Source organism: Dasypus novemcinctus, chromosome 3 (genome assembly GCF_030445035.2).
Source record: "Dasypus novemcinctus isolate mDasNov1 chromosome 3, mDasNov1.1.hap2, whole genome shotgun sequence".
Classification (NCBI taxonomy): Eukaryota; Metazoa; Chordata; class Mammalia; order Cingulata; family Dasypodidae; genus Dasypus; species Dasypus novemcinctus.
The window spans coordinates 38176093-38188853 of NC_080675.1; the positions used below are offsets into that span (position 1 = coordinate 38176093).

General features: G+C 43.5%; 2 pseudogenes; both read right to left on the reverse strand.

The window, feature by feature from the left end:
* Nucleotides 1–6291: 6291 nt before the first annotated feature.
* LOC139437634 (serine/arginine-rich splicing factor 3 pseudogene) lies at nucleotides 6292–11367 on the reverse strand (annotated as a pseudogene).
* Nucleotides 7421–8237, reverse strand: LOC101437500 (zinc finger protein SNAI1 pseudogene; annotated as a pseudogene).
* Nucleotides 11368–12761: the final 1394 nt, after the last annotated feature.

Genomic DNA, 12761 nt, shown 5'->3' on the forward strand with positions numbered 1-12761 from the left:
GCTCCAAGGACTCAAGACTCAGTAAAAACATAAATTTAACTCATGCAGTGGGTTGAATTGTGCACCCCCCCAAATATGCTCAAGTCCTAACCCCCCGTACCTGGGAATGTGAGTTTTTTGGAAATAGGGTCTTTGCAGATGAATCAAGTTAAGATGAGGTCATACGGGATTGGTGCCCTTCTAAGAAGGGGAGATCTGGACGCAGAGACAAGGAGACACGTAGAGAGGGAAGTCAGCCATGTGAAGGCAGAGGCAGAAATTGGAGTGATGTAGTTGCAGCCGAGAATTGCTAGCAAGCAGCGGCATTTAGGAAGACGCAAGGAAGAATTTTCTAGAGACTTCAGAGGGAGCACGACCCTGCCGATCCAGATTTCAGACTTCTAGACTACTGACCTGTGGGAGAACAGGTGTCTGATGTTCTAAGCCACCCAGATGATGGTTTGTTATGGCAGCCCTAGGAAGTGAATACAAACAATGATGGCCCATCCCTACCCACCAAAAATGTGCAGCCCTTCTCCACTTCCCATGCATTCTCTTTATTAAGTAACTTCTTATCCCATTCAAGCCTTCCCTGGAGTTTACTCTGACCTTGATTTCCCATAGGAAAGTGTATTGGATATGAAAAGAGGGAAAAGATGATAGCGTGATTTGGTTGGCAATGCGCTACATTTGCCCTGCCAACTTCTGAAATAAAACAAAGTCTGGATGATTTGGGTAGTTACAAATATGTGTGGGCTTTTGAGCCTCATCCTTTTTGAGTTATGTGGCTTCAGGGAAGTTTCTTAACTTCTTTGAGTCAAGCTTCTTTGATTACAAAGAACTGAAAGCCACTTAGTTTATTTTAAATTAAAACAGGGTACTTAATTGGAAGGATAAGAAGGGCCTCATAAAGCCTGATAGGTGGGCATAAAATCTCACAATCTCATAAAATCTCAGCTGGGAGCTGAGGCCTTCAAGGACTAGATTCAAGGATGGGAGAGCAACTGTGGACCAACGCACAGTCTTTCTCTTCCTCCTTTGCCTTCTCTGTTCCTGCTTTTCTCAGCACATCTTATCCTTTCTTCTTTCTCTCTCATTTGACTTTCAGGTTGCACAGGATCAGACACCGATGTGCCATCCACCTTTCTGAAGGGCTTAAGAATGAGGACAAAGTCTCTATGTCCAAATCTACATTTCTAGAAAAAAATAAACTAATGGGCCCCACTGAGATCAGTTTTCTACCCTGGCCCAACCAGTCAGGTTAGCCCAAGGACCGGGAGTGGTATATACTTGGTACTAACATACCAGCATGACCCCACTCTTGTGGGTGGGTGGAAAGTTCTCAGAGAAGGGAAAATAGTGGGAAATCACCTATTAGGTGTTCAATGCAGACTCTAAATTTCAGTTTTCCCACATTAAAAAGGAGATATTACCTACCTTATAGGATTGTTTTAAGGATTCAGGAAAATAATCTGTCCAAAATGTTTAGCATGGTGGCTAATACATAGTAAGTACTGCAACTTGTTGAACAATTGCTCTTATTCAAGGTAGGTTTCATTTGACTTGGTAGAAGGCTCTCTGGGTAGAGAAGGAAGCTAAGAAAGGACAGGCTGAAGGGATGTGAGTATGGGGAAAGACAATGCCAAGGCCTAGAGGGAATGTGTCTCCAGTTATTTGTCTATTGGGGGAGACAAGGTTATAAACAATTGGGAATGAGGATCCAAAATTTATCACTTTCAGGAAGCTTGACTCCTGATTCCAAGCTGGGGGGTAGATCAGTGCTACCATGTCAATGCTCAAGCACCAAGCCATCCTTTCATTTGTTTTTTCACTTAAAAGATATTTGTTGAGTTCCTACTGTGGGTCAGGTTCTGTTCTAGAGAACAGTGCACTCTCACGGTGTTTGCATTTTAGTGGGGGAGGCAGAAAAAGCAAACAAGATATATAAATATAATACAAAATGTGTTATTGTCAAATGTTAAAGGAGAAGAAATCAAGTGGGTAAGAAATATACGAAATGTCAGCCAGGTGGGGTGAGTGTTAACATTTTAAATGGGGTAACCATGGAAGGCCTCACTAAGAAGGACCTTGAAGGAAGTGAGGAGTTAGCCATATTGTTACCTGGGAGAAGAGAATTCTGGAGAGAGGGGGCAGAGAGTGCAAACGCCCTGAGGCGAGGGCTTTAAGATGGGAGCCTGCATGATGAAGGAATCACAGGGGCCAGTGTAGCCAGTGTAGGTGGAGTGTGGTAGCCGGCAAGGTCAAAGCGGTTGCTGGGTACAGACCATGTAGGGCACTATAGTTCCTAGTGAGGACTTTTATGATGTAGGGAGGGAAGTTATGGAGGATTTAAGCAGAGGAATGATATGATTTGAATCATATTTTAACAGTATCACTTTAGAATAGACTTGGGGGGATCAATGACAGAATCAGTGAATCCAGTTAGAAAGTTTTGCAGGGGGAGCTAGAGTTGTTGTTAAGAGTGGAGAGGGAAATGGACTTGGCCCAGTGGTTAGGGCCACATTGGAGGTCCGCGGTTCAAACCCTGGGCCTCCTTGGCCGGTGTGGAGCTGGCCCACACGGTACTGATGCGCTCAAGGAGTGCTCTGCCATACAGGGGTGTCCCCCATGTAGGGAAGCCCCACGCACAAGGAGTGCACCCCGTAAGGAGAGCTGCCCAGCGTGAAACAAAGTGTAGCCTGCCTAAGAATGGCACCACCTACACGGAGAGCTGATACAACAAGATGATGCAACAAAAAGAAACAGAGATTCCTGTGCTGCTGACAACAACAGAAGCAGACAAAGAAGATGATGCAGCAAATAGACACAGAGAACAGACAACCAGGCTGGGGGGGCAGGGGGAGTGGAGAGAAATAAATAAATAAATAAATAAATAAATAAATAAATCTTTAAAAAAAAAGAGTGGAGAGAAGTGCTTGGATTCCAGATATGAAGGAAGAGCTGACAAAATTTGCTTAGCTTAACTATTGCTTTGGTCTGCTAGCTATGATATAAATTCTAATTCCAGGCTCCTAAACACAACTTGGCACATGGTCCTTCTTCCTGCGAGCCAATCTTTCCAAAGCATGTCTCTGCCAAACATCCTCTAGGGCCACCTCCTTTCCATGGAGACCTAAGGCTTAGAGGATTGTTTGTGGCCATAGCTATGGCTACTGGAGTCAGGAAAATCTGAAGGCAAATTCTCAAAGAGGAGGCAGGAGGAATTTTTATTGTGCCTATATACAGCTCTCTTTCAATGTAGTGACCTGACAGTGAAGCCCATAAGTCACCTCTTCCTTCCCTTTTTAGTTTTGAGGGGTAAATTTAGGGATTTTGGGATTGAATTGCCAACTCAGGAAACAAGGTTCCTGGAAGGGCATGAAAAAAACAGTTCCATTAAGAGGTACTGAACTTAGAATCCAAAAGAAATGGATTTGAATTCTGTCTTGTCACCATGACCTCAGTCGCTCTAGAAAGGGGTTTCATAGATGAACTCCTATCAAGCTCTAAGGGTCTGTGAAATTTGGCCAATAAAAACATTTTGTTATCTGAGATATTTCTCTGGGCCTTGGCTTCTTCATAATCATCAACCTTTTAAGCTTAGCTTCCAGTAAATCCAGAGAGATAGGTGAATTACATTTTTTTCAAATGGCATGATGACAGAGAGGATGTCTTTGAGTTAGACTGCCCAGCCAGGGCTGGAGAGCTAACTACTCTCCTGTCAACAGGCCTTACTTGGAGCCTGAGCTGAAGATGTTCATGTCTGAGGCAAGAAGGAATGAGTTAGCAGAGATGACTGGTGAGGGAAGGTGACACCTGCAGAGTTTAGTTTCCTTGTTTCTAGTGGCCTTTGTTCTCATGTTTCTTGTGAGTTGTTCTTTCAGAAAGCAAATGAAACTAGCAGGCTGTGACAAAGGCAAGTGTGAGTTTTACTTGTGAGGAAATGGGTCCATTTATTTTTTTGGATGCTGGCAGGTCACCCTTTCCTCATCAGCTCTGGTTTGGGGCAGCAATCTTACAGGAGAGGCTAGTGATAGAAAAATTGAGCTCTGTTAGCTTTGGGTGAGAGAATCCTGTTCTGTAGCAACAGAGGACCTGTCAGCTCTCTTGAAATCAGCCCAGAAACTGCTCCTTCAAGCCACGGATGTGAAAGCCCAAATCCTCCTGTTGATCTTCCTGAACTGGTCCCCATGACCTGAAAGATGATATTTGCTGAACCATCCCTGAAAGAGTGACAGTGATTTGGAAGTTACTTTGGGAGTTATGAGAAGAGAAGGCACACATCATGTAGTTGATTTTTCCCAAATGAGATTCAGTGACCAAACCATTTTCAGAATTGTAGCTCCAGAATTGCAGCTCACTTTTCTGCGTTGGGGTGTAAAAGCTGTGATGCATAGGATACAAGGAAATGGGCAAAATGCAGTTAGAGCAGGAAAGACCACGGAAAGGCTGGGTATTCTTTAGAGCACATTTAGGGCACTGGTCTTCCCTTGCCTTTAACTTTGTGAAGATATAGGTGGCACAGAAATAGCTCTAGCTATTCAAGTTTTTTCTTGCCCCTGATATTCCTCTGGCTATTGATTGCTGAGAGCCAAGAGGGTTATGTACACTTAGTATTTGCCTATCATCAAGGATGCAAAAGGGAGCATCATATGGTCTCTGGCCTTGAAGAACTCAAAGTCTAATGCAAGATGTCCAATATTTCATGGAATATCCAGAGAGTACTTAAAAGTTTTAAATCAGATTGAACCAGGTTATAGCTTTGCTACCTGTTCTTAGAATAAGCTGGTTCTTATCCAGGTCACTGGGCAAACTATTTGTATACAACAACCTTTTGCTGTTCTAGCAAGATCCAACACAATGTTATACTGGTTAGGAAGATCTGGTTCAAACATTTAAAGCACTCTTATCCCACATTGGAATTTTGCTTCTGAATGCCCAGTCTAATATATCCATCTTGCTCTTTTTTTTTCTTTTCACAATTATGCTAATATTTTATCACTTCAAAAGCACTTTACATGGGAAGCAGATGTGGTTAAGCCATTGAGCTCCTGCCTACCACATGGAAGGTCCTGGTTCCCTTTCAGGTGCCTCCTGGAGAAGAGGAGCAAGACAGCAAGATGGAGTGACTGGCTGGAGTGGCGAGCTGATCAACAAGATGATACAAGAAGGAGACACAAGAGGAAACGCAATGAGAGAGATAACAAAAGCAGGGAGTAGAGGTGGCTTAAGGGATTGAATGCCCCTTTCCCACATGGGCGGTCCCAGGTTCAGTTCCTGGTGCTTTCTAAAGAGAAGACAAGTGACACAGAGAGCACACAGTGAATGGATACAGAGAGCACAGAGCGAACACAAACAATGGGGGAAGGGGCGGGATAAATAAATAAAATCTTTTTTTAAAAAAGCGCTTTACAAAAGTAAGTAAGTATGACTTCCAATAGGGATGGTATACCTGGACTTGGCACTAAACTCACAGATTGAGTTTTGCAAGAAAAAACAGGCTTTCAGTTAAACAACAATTTTGTAACCAAAACTTTAATCCTAAGGATTCTCATACAACACATTACAAATGACAGTATGAAAAAAATCTTGCACAGTAACTCAAAGGCAGCTTCACAGTGTACCCTTCAACTAGCAGGCCATTGATTATCTCGAATAGTCTCAAATTTCCAAATAAAGGCTGTTATTAAACAGCTAGGTATTCATACACAGCAATCACAAAAGGAATTTATGACCTAAAGCAAAGGTAATTAATTTTCTTGAAATAGATTCTATACCAACTAGGCAATTCTGTCCAGTGTGAAGACTAGTTGGATTTTTAAAAACCTCTGATCTAATTTAATGGTACAACTTCTATTTTTCACCAACTGGTTTGTGTCATAGCACCTTTTAAAGACTGCTTATTCACCTACAATTGCATACTATATCCCAAGTATGGACAAAACTAAAAACCCAAATTTTTGCCAGTTTTGTTACCATAGTAGTAAAACATTATACTTTAGAGAGGCAGGATTTAGAGGTTTATCATCAGTCTATGCAAGACTAAAAACTCAAAGGAATTCAGTTTTGCTTAAGGGAATATTGTAAAGTAACAAATTCTTGATATGCCTCACATGATCAATTTCAAACTACAGAGAATTACATCTTCATGTGTGTTTACTGTTACAAGAGAAAACAAACAAATTCAAACAGCTGGAACATCTTAAAAAAGCACCAAGCTTATGAAGTCTCAAACAAAACTTGAATTTTCTGTACGTATGCCCATCAAATGAAGTTATTTTCTGTACACCACTCCTCCTGCAAACTGCTCTTCTATTTCCTTTCATTTGACCTAGAATGACTAGGAAATGATCTAGGGAAGGACCGGGACAGCTTGTGATTTCTTTCCCAAGACAGTGATGTTTCTCGTCTCCTATCTCTAGAAAGAGATCTTTCCAGGTGCCGAAGAAGCTCCTCCTTGGAGATCTGCGGGAAAGTGGAGAACTCCTTCCACAATAATCATCTCAAGGGCGACGATCCCAAGAGGGAGGAGAGTTTTGATTATGACTTATTTTTTCACAATTTGACGGTTCCACTCTTATATGGGAGCCACAGAGTGTTCTTCTGTCTAGTTCTCCAACAGCATCAGCTGCATCTTGGGAATCTTCAAATTCAACGAAAACAAAGCCAGGAGGGTTTCTAGCTACCCACAGACTTTGGAGTGGTCCGTCATAGCCAAAACCTGCTCCAACTCAGTCTTTTTTTTTTTTTTTTTTAATATAAATTAACCACCTTATTGAATATCAATAAATGGTACATATAACTATACAAAATATTTCCTTAGTATGAAACGTTGTTTGCAATATAAATACCAGGGTACCTTAAAAAATGTAAATATCTTCCTTCCAGGTCCACCTTTCTGGCCACCAAAATAGTTCTGGGAGACACAACAGTCAGGCTGAATAGCCCCTACTTGGGCCTCTAACAAGTGACAGCAGTTATTCACAATTCCTTTTGAGAAGTTGTTAAATTGCCCATGAAACAGGTGCCCCTATGATAAACAGGAGACATTTCAGGGTCTAGACACATCTTGGTGTCTGGCAACCACCCCAAGAGGCCCCCTGGATACACCTGGGGGTGGGATGGGATGGGTGGATTGTCACATGGTTCGTCACAGCTTGTGGAGGGGTGACCTGAGACTTCCTTGGTGGAGGATGAAGGAGTGGGTTGGGAGCTTCCTAGTCTGTTGACTTTTGTCCTATAGCTCAAAGCAGCAGTATCCAAACAGCTCTGGATACACAGACCTGACACAGGAGGGCGAACAACTCAGGCAGGGACTGCCAGGGGCCTCTCTTGCAAGCTGCCCTCCCAGCAGCCAGAAATGTCCACAGAAAGGCCTTTCTCTGTGCCACCAAGCACCCAGAGCAGAGATGCGAGAACTGGAACATGGTGCTTGCCTGGGTCATGTGGCTGGCGACGATGCTGCCAGAGTGGGGAGCTCAGAAGGGGAGGCAGTGAGAAGGATGCAGGACTCCTTCCTTCTTTCTGACACTGGGGGAGGATGCTGGGGAAGAGGGAGTCTGGAGAGGTGAAGGCAGGTTGGGGAGCAGGTCTTGCATTGGAACTTCTTAACATTCGAGTGGGTTTGGAGCATGGCTGCAGTGGGAGAAGGAGAAGGGCTTTACCTGTGTGGATGTGGAAGTGCCCCATAACAACCAATGCCTGGAGAGGGCCTTCCTGCAGGTACTGCAGATGCAGGGCAGCATGTAGCTTAGGATGTGTATCCTGAGGTCACCCAGTCTGCATATTCTATGTCACGGTATTTGCAGTTGAAGACCTTGTGAGATTGGGGGTCCTTGGCCACAGTGAGCACAGACACCTGCTTGGGCAGTTGGCTCACTCTCCGGAAGGCAGCATAGTTCTTGGCCTTCAGGGAAGGGGCTGTATTGTAGGAGAAGGATGAGGGAGCTGACCAGGGTGGCCTGGGAGGCAGGGAGCCTTTCTCCCTGTCTTCATCTGACAGGGAGGTCAGCCTTCGGTCCCTCCTGGGGCAGCAGAGATGCCCAACTGACTGGCTGAGCGTGGGGTGCCAGGAGTGAGTCCCAGATGAGTGTGGACTGTGAGGGAATTGGGTTGAGGACCTCGGGTGGTGGGATGGCCACCAGCAGATGGGCCTGGTCTGTGGGCTGCTGGAAGGTGAACTCTGGAGAAGAGCTCTGCAGCTCTCTGTAGTTGGGTCTCTGGTGGGAGAAAGCGGGCTTCCTGAGAGGAAAGAGCATGGCATGGTGGCCAAGGCAGCTGGGGTCACCATATAGTGCTGGGGCAGAAGTGCCGCTCCACTGTGACCCAGTTCAGGTTTGTTGCCATTGTTTCCAAAATTACCTACCTAAACCTTACAGTCCAATGGATAGGAATCACGATGCACTTCGAGGTCTTGGGTTGAAATTCAGGGGCTCAAACCGCACGCTCGAATGGATCTTACCTCTCCCCTTTGGTCCACCTCTAGCAGATGATCTCCTTTACCCAGTGCCCACGAAATGGCCACTCTTTGTTCTTATAAGCAGGCCCTTGCCAGTTAAGTGGCCCTGGTTCCCAACTCAAAAGGTAATAGGGAGGTGTTTCAGTAGAAAATAAGGAACTAACTCTGGCCCCTTATTTCTTGGCCCATACATATGATCACAATTTCCCAATGCATCACTCCGCTTTCATTTAAAGGTACAAGGTCATCAGCCAAACCTAAACCCCTTCAGCTGTCTGAAATTCATCTCAAAGCTGATTTTCCTACTTTCTTTTTTGCTTTCTAGGTTCACTTTAGAGGAACAACCACAGCGCTCCATAACTCAGACAAGCCAAGAGCTGGAGAGTGAGGGCAAGAAAAATGAGCCACGCTGAGAGAAGAGATGGAGCTGCCAGGTCATGCACTAGGTTGATAAATGGCTTCCCTAGGAAAGTTTTGGGTTCTGATTCCCATTCCTGACAGACCTCCATAGCTCAGATGCCAGACCCCAAATGACAGTGCAACAATCTCAGAAGGAGAAACTTTGTAGAGACCTGAATAGCCAAATGAGTGGTGGGGAGGGTAACAGAGGCAACTCCAACTTACTCCTTCATAACAAGTGCCTTTTGGTTGAAAGTCATAGATTTCTTCTTCTTTAAGTGAGAGTTGATAAAATTATTATTTTTGCTTAGAATATCCAATTACAGGAAAAATGAACTCCAAATGGTCAGGAGAAGAAGGAAGATGCTATATGTAAAGTCTTTTTACTCCAACTATCTTAGAGTTGTATAAGAGGCAGGAGGGGAGGCCCAGGTTTGTGTAAGGAGACCCTTCTCTGGGTCCCAAATGGACCTAAATATACCCTTTCCTATTCATTGTGTCATCAATAAACATTTATTGAGCAACACAATATGCAAGAAAAAGTCTTTCTTCCTGGGATACCTGGAATGACCTTCCTTCTTCCCCCTTCCCTTTTGTCTTGACCTCAATCAACAACCATTCGTCTTGTTAGACCTCAGCTCCCTGGAGACTGAGTCTTTCTTCCCTTAATTAGCAGTAAGGCTTAAAATGCAAATTGCCTGCAAAACTCATGCAGGTGGAGGCATTAATAAGTGTTTTCTGATCTTTTCCTGGAAGCCACTTTTGATGTGGGAGGGTAGAAGGAGGACAGAGGCTGTTGAAGTGAGTGGCAAGAGGGCTCTGTAAGGGGGTCTCATGGAGGGTAGGGAGAAGGTTCAGGAGGGGGAAGCTAGAGATCTTGGAGATCATTTTGGCCAACTTCCCAAGTGCTGAAGATGTTCTAATGTTAAGTCAGACTTTTGTTCCTGCATTCAGGACCTAATACAGTTTGTTCCAGGCTAAAGAAAGTAGACAGGGTGGGTCAGGATGGGATACAATTTAGGAATTTAGGCTAAAAAGAGGATGTGAGAGCTCTTTGGCAAACCAGGATGAATGGATTCTCACCATCCCAGGATATATCATCCCAGAGCACAGTGGCCAAGACTTAGGTTTTGGAGTCAGAAATCTTGGCATTTGTCATCTTAGCATTGTCACTTATTAGTTGAGTGAACTCTGGCAATTAATTTAATCCTCTGAGTCTCAAATTCCTCATCAGTAAAATGGAGGTAATAATAGTACTTACCTTATAAGATGACCTTTACAAGCCCAGTGAGGATAGCAAAACACTGTCTGGCACATAGTAACCAATAAACGTTTCCTATTGTAGGCTTGGTTTGTTCTGGAGGGAAGAAAATGGGAACTAAATGGTAGGATTACCATTTGGATAATCTGGATTATACAGGATTGATGTGGTGACTGTGTTTAGAAGGACTTAGAGGTTAGCAGTAGAGGTTGGAGGTGGACGTGGGGATGTGGAGTCCTTATCCTAGTACCCAAGAGTTTTGGAATGATGGAATAACTCAAAATCTCAGTGACACTTAGAGTACGGTAGTTTATTTAAATCATATGTAGCTAAATATATGGTCAAAGGGAGTACCTGCATACAGGGTCAGGAACTAGCTGACTGTGCAGTCTATCTGCCCATGCTCAGGAGTCAGGCTACTCGATACCCCTGATACTCAAAGTGTGGTCCATGGACCATGTGCATAACATCACTTGGGATCTTGTTAGAAATGCATAGTCACGGGTTCCACTCCAGTCTTACTGAATCAGAATCTGCATTTTAGCAAGATCCCCAGGTGATTCGTGTGCACATTAAAACTTGAGAAGCACCATTCTCCACCACCACCCATCTAAGTCCCAGGCTGTCCGTGGCAAATGTGTGAGCTCCTGGGATTTTAAAACTCTTTACACTAGAACAGAATGTCATCAGGTGATGCTAAGAACTTGATTACTTTCTAATTTTAAACAAATTTTCTAGTTTAGTGTGTTCGCCTTTGAATAAATTCCTTGTGTATAGACCAATAGCAGGAGGGAACCACATCCACAATATGCTTTTGCCATGTTGAACATTTCTGGCCTTGGCATGGACACACACACAAACATACACACAGTATTCATCAGCAATACTCAGTATCAGTTTTGACCACCAAAAATAATTCCTCTGCTAGTGGATTCACTAGACTTCCTAGTGCCTAGCTTCTATTAATAGTCTTACTAAAATTTCCTCTATTGCCACCTGCCAGGGAATGTAGGAAACCAATTCAAGCATCCTTTAGCAGTCCTGAAGGGAAACTCTGAGGTCTCTGCACAGTGAATACCAGAAGGACTGAGAGCCAGGTTAACAATGCTCTTATGGTATATCCACCATGGTTCCCTGGACACCACTGTGCTGTGTCTCAGTTTCTTACCTGAAAAGTGAGCTACATGATTGACAAAGAAAGTTTTAGCTTATTGAGCTGACTCTTAGCTCTTTTGTCTTCGGTTTTACCCTTCTTTGGATAACAGTGCATGCTTCGACTAAGACATTGGGTTCTATTAACCAGAAGTTTATATAAACATGCGCAGGTTGACCCAGGCTAGGACAGTGAGGCATAGTGGCTTGAGGGGTAACTGAGTACATGGAGTGGAAGGAGGATGGAGAAGACTAAAGAATTTAGCCCTGCCATAAGTTCAATGCCAGCTCTGATGGTACCCAAGAGCCCTATGTTACCACATGCTTGAAGGTTATACAGTTCAATCCACTGGGGAGAGGCTTCAGAACCATGCTTACACCGAATTATGTGCCAAATGGGACCTTGGAAGTGTCTTTTTAATTTCTTTATTTCCTTATCTTAGAAGTTTCTATCAAGTGTCAATCTACATTTTAACTGTAACTGAGGGTCAGATACTCCATTCCCACTGTCTATATCTTCATCCCTCTATCTTCTTTCAAGCCCTTCTGCAAACCGAACCAAACCCAAACCCAAGTTTTAACAGCAAAAGCCAAAATACCTTTCCCCACCTTTGGCCCAAATCAAAGTCCTCATACGTATTAATTAATGTGACTAGGCATATGGACCAGGATGGACAAATTCTGTTTGGAGTCAGTGAGGATATACTGCTGTGTATTTATAGACTATTAGAGCTGTGAGACCTCAGAGGTTATCTCAGTTCAATGATTCCCAAATATATGAATCAGTATCAGAATTTTAGCTTCCAAAAAGATAGAGTTTTTCGGACCCTGCCATCTGTACTTTTTAATCCCCTGCTAGATTTCCAAATCACTTTAACCCATTTATAGATGAGAATGACGTAAATGGGGCTGGTCACAAGCTCAAGGTCCCACAGCAAGTGATGGCAGATCATTTCTTCAATCATAGATCCTGTACTTACCTGCATTTCTTAGTCCTTGTGTGTGTCAAAGAAATAGAAGTCCTTGGAGCCCAATCAAAAGTAAAAATTTAAGGAACATTTTGAACAAGGTGACCTTTAATTTTTCAAAGTTATCCTCCTTAAAGATGAAAAGAACCAACAAATTCCAAATGTCCTTCTTTCATTCCCATCCTGTCAGTCTGTACTCAGCCTGTGCCCACTCACGGCTTTGAGGTTAGGATAGTGAGAGAAGAGACTAAATGATCTCCGTGATTTTAACAATTTCAGTACATTCTAAATCAAGGAAAATAATTTTCCTTGCAAACTACCAGTCACCATTTAGAACTTGTCAAAACAAACAAAACAAAACAAAACATAAAACCGTACCAAACAATAGCTTTAGTTCAGGGCTTCTCAGATGACCTTGGAAACCTTTGTGTCCCTTTAACTGTGGGTGACTGACCTTGGTCTTCCCCATGGAGTTTGTTTTCTCCCTTGACCTCAGTGCTCGTTTGTATGCATGTGACCTTCCTTTCCAGCCCTGCCCTCTTCC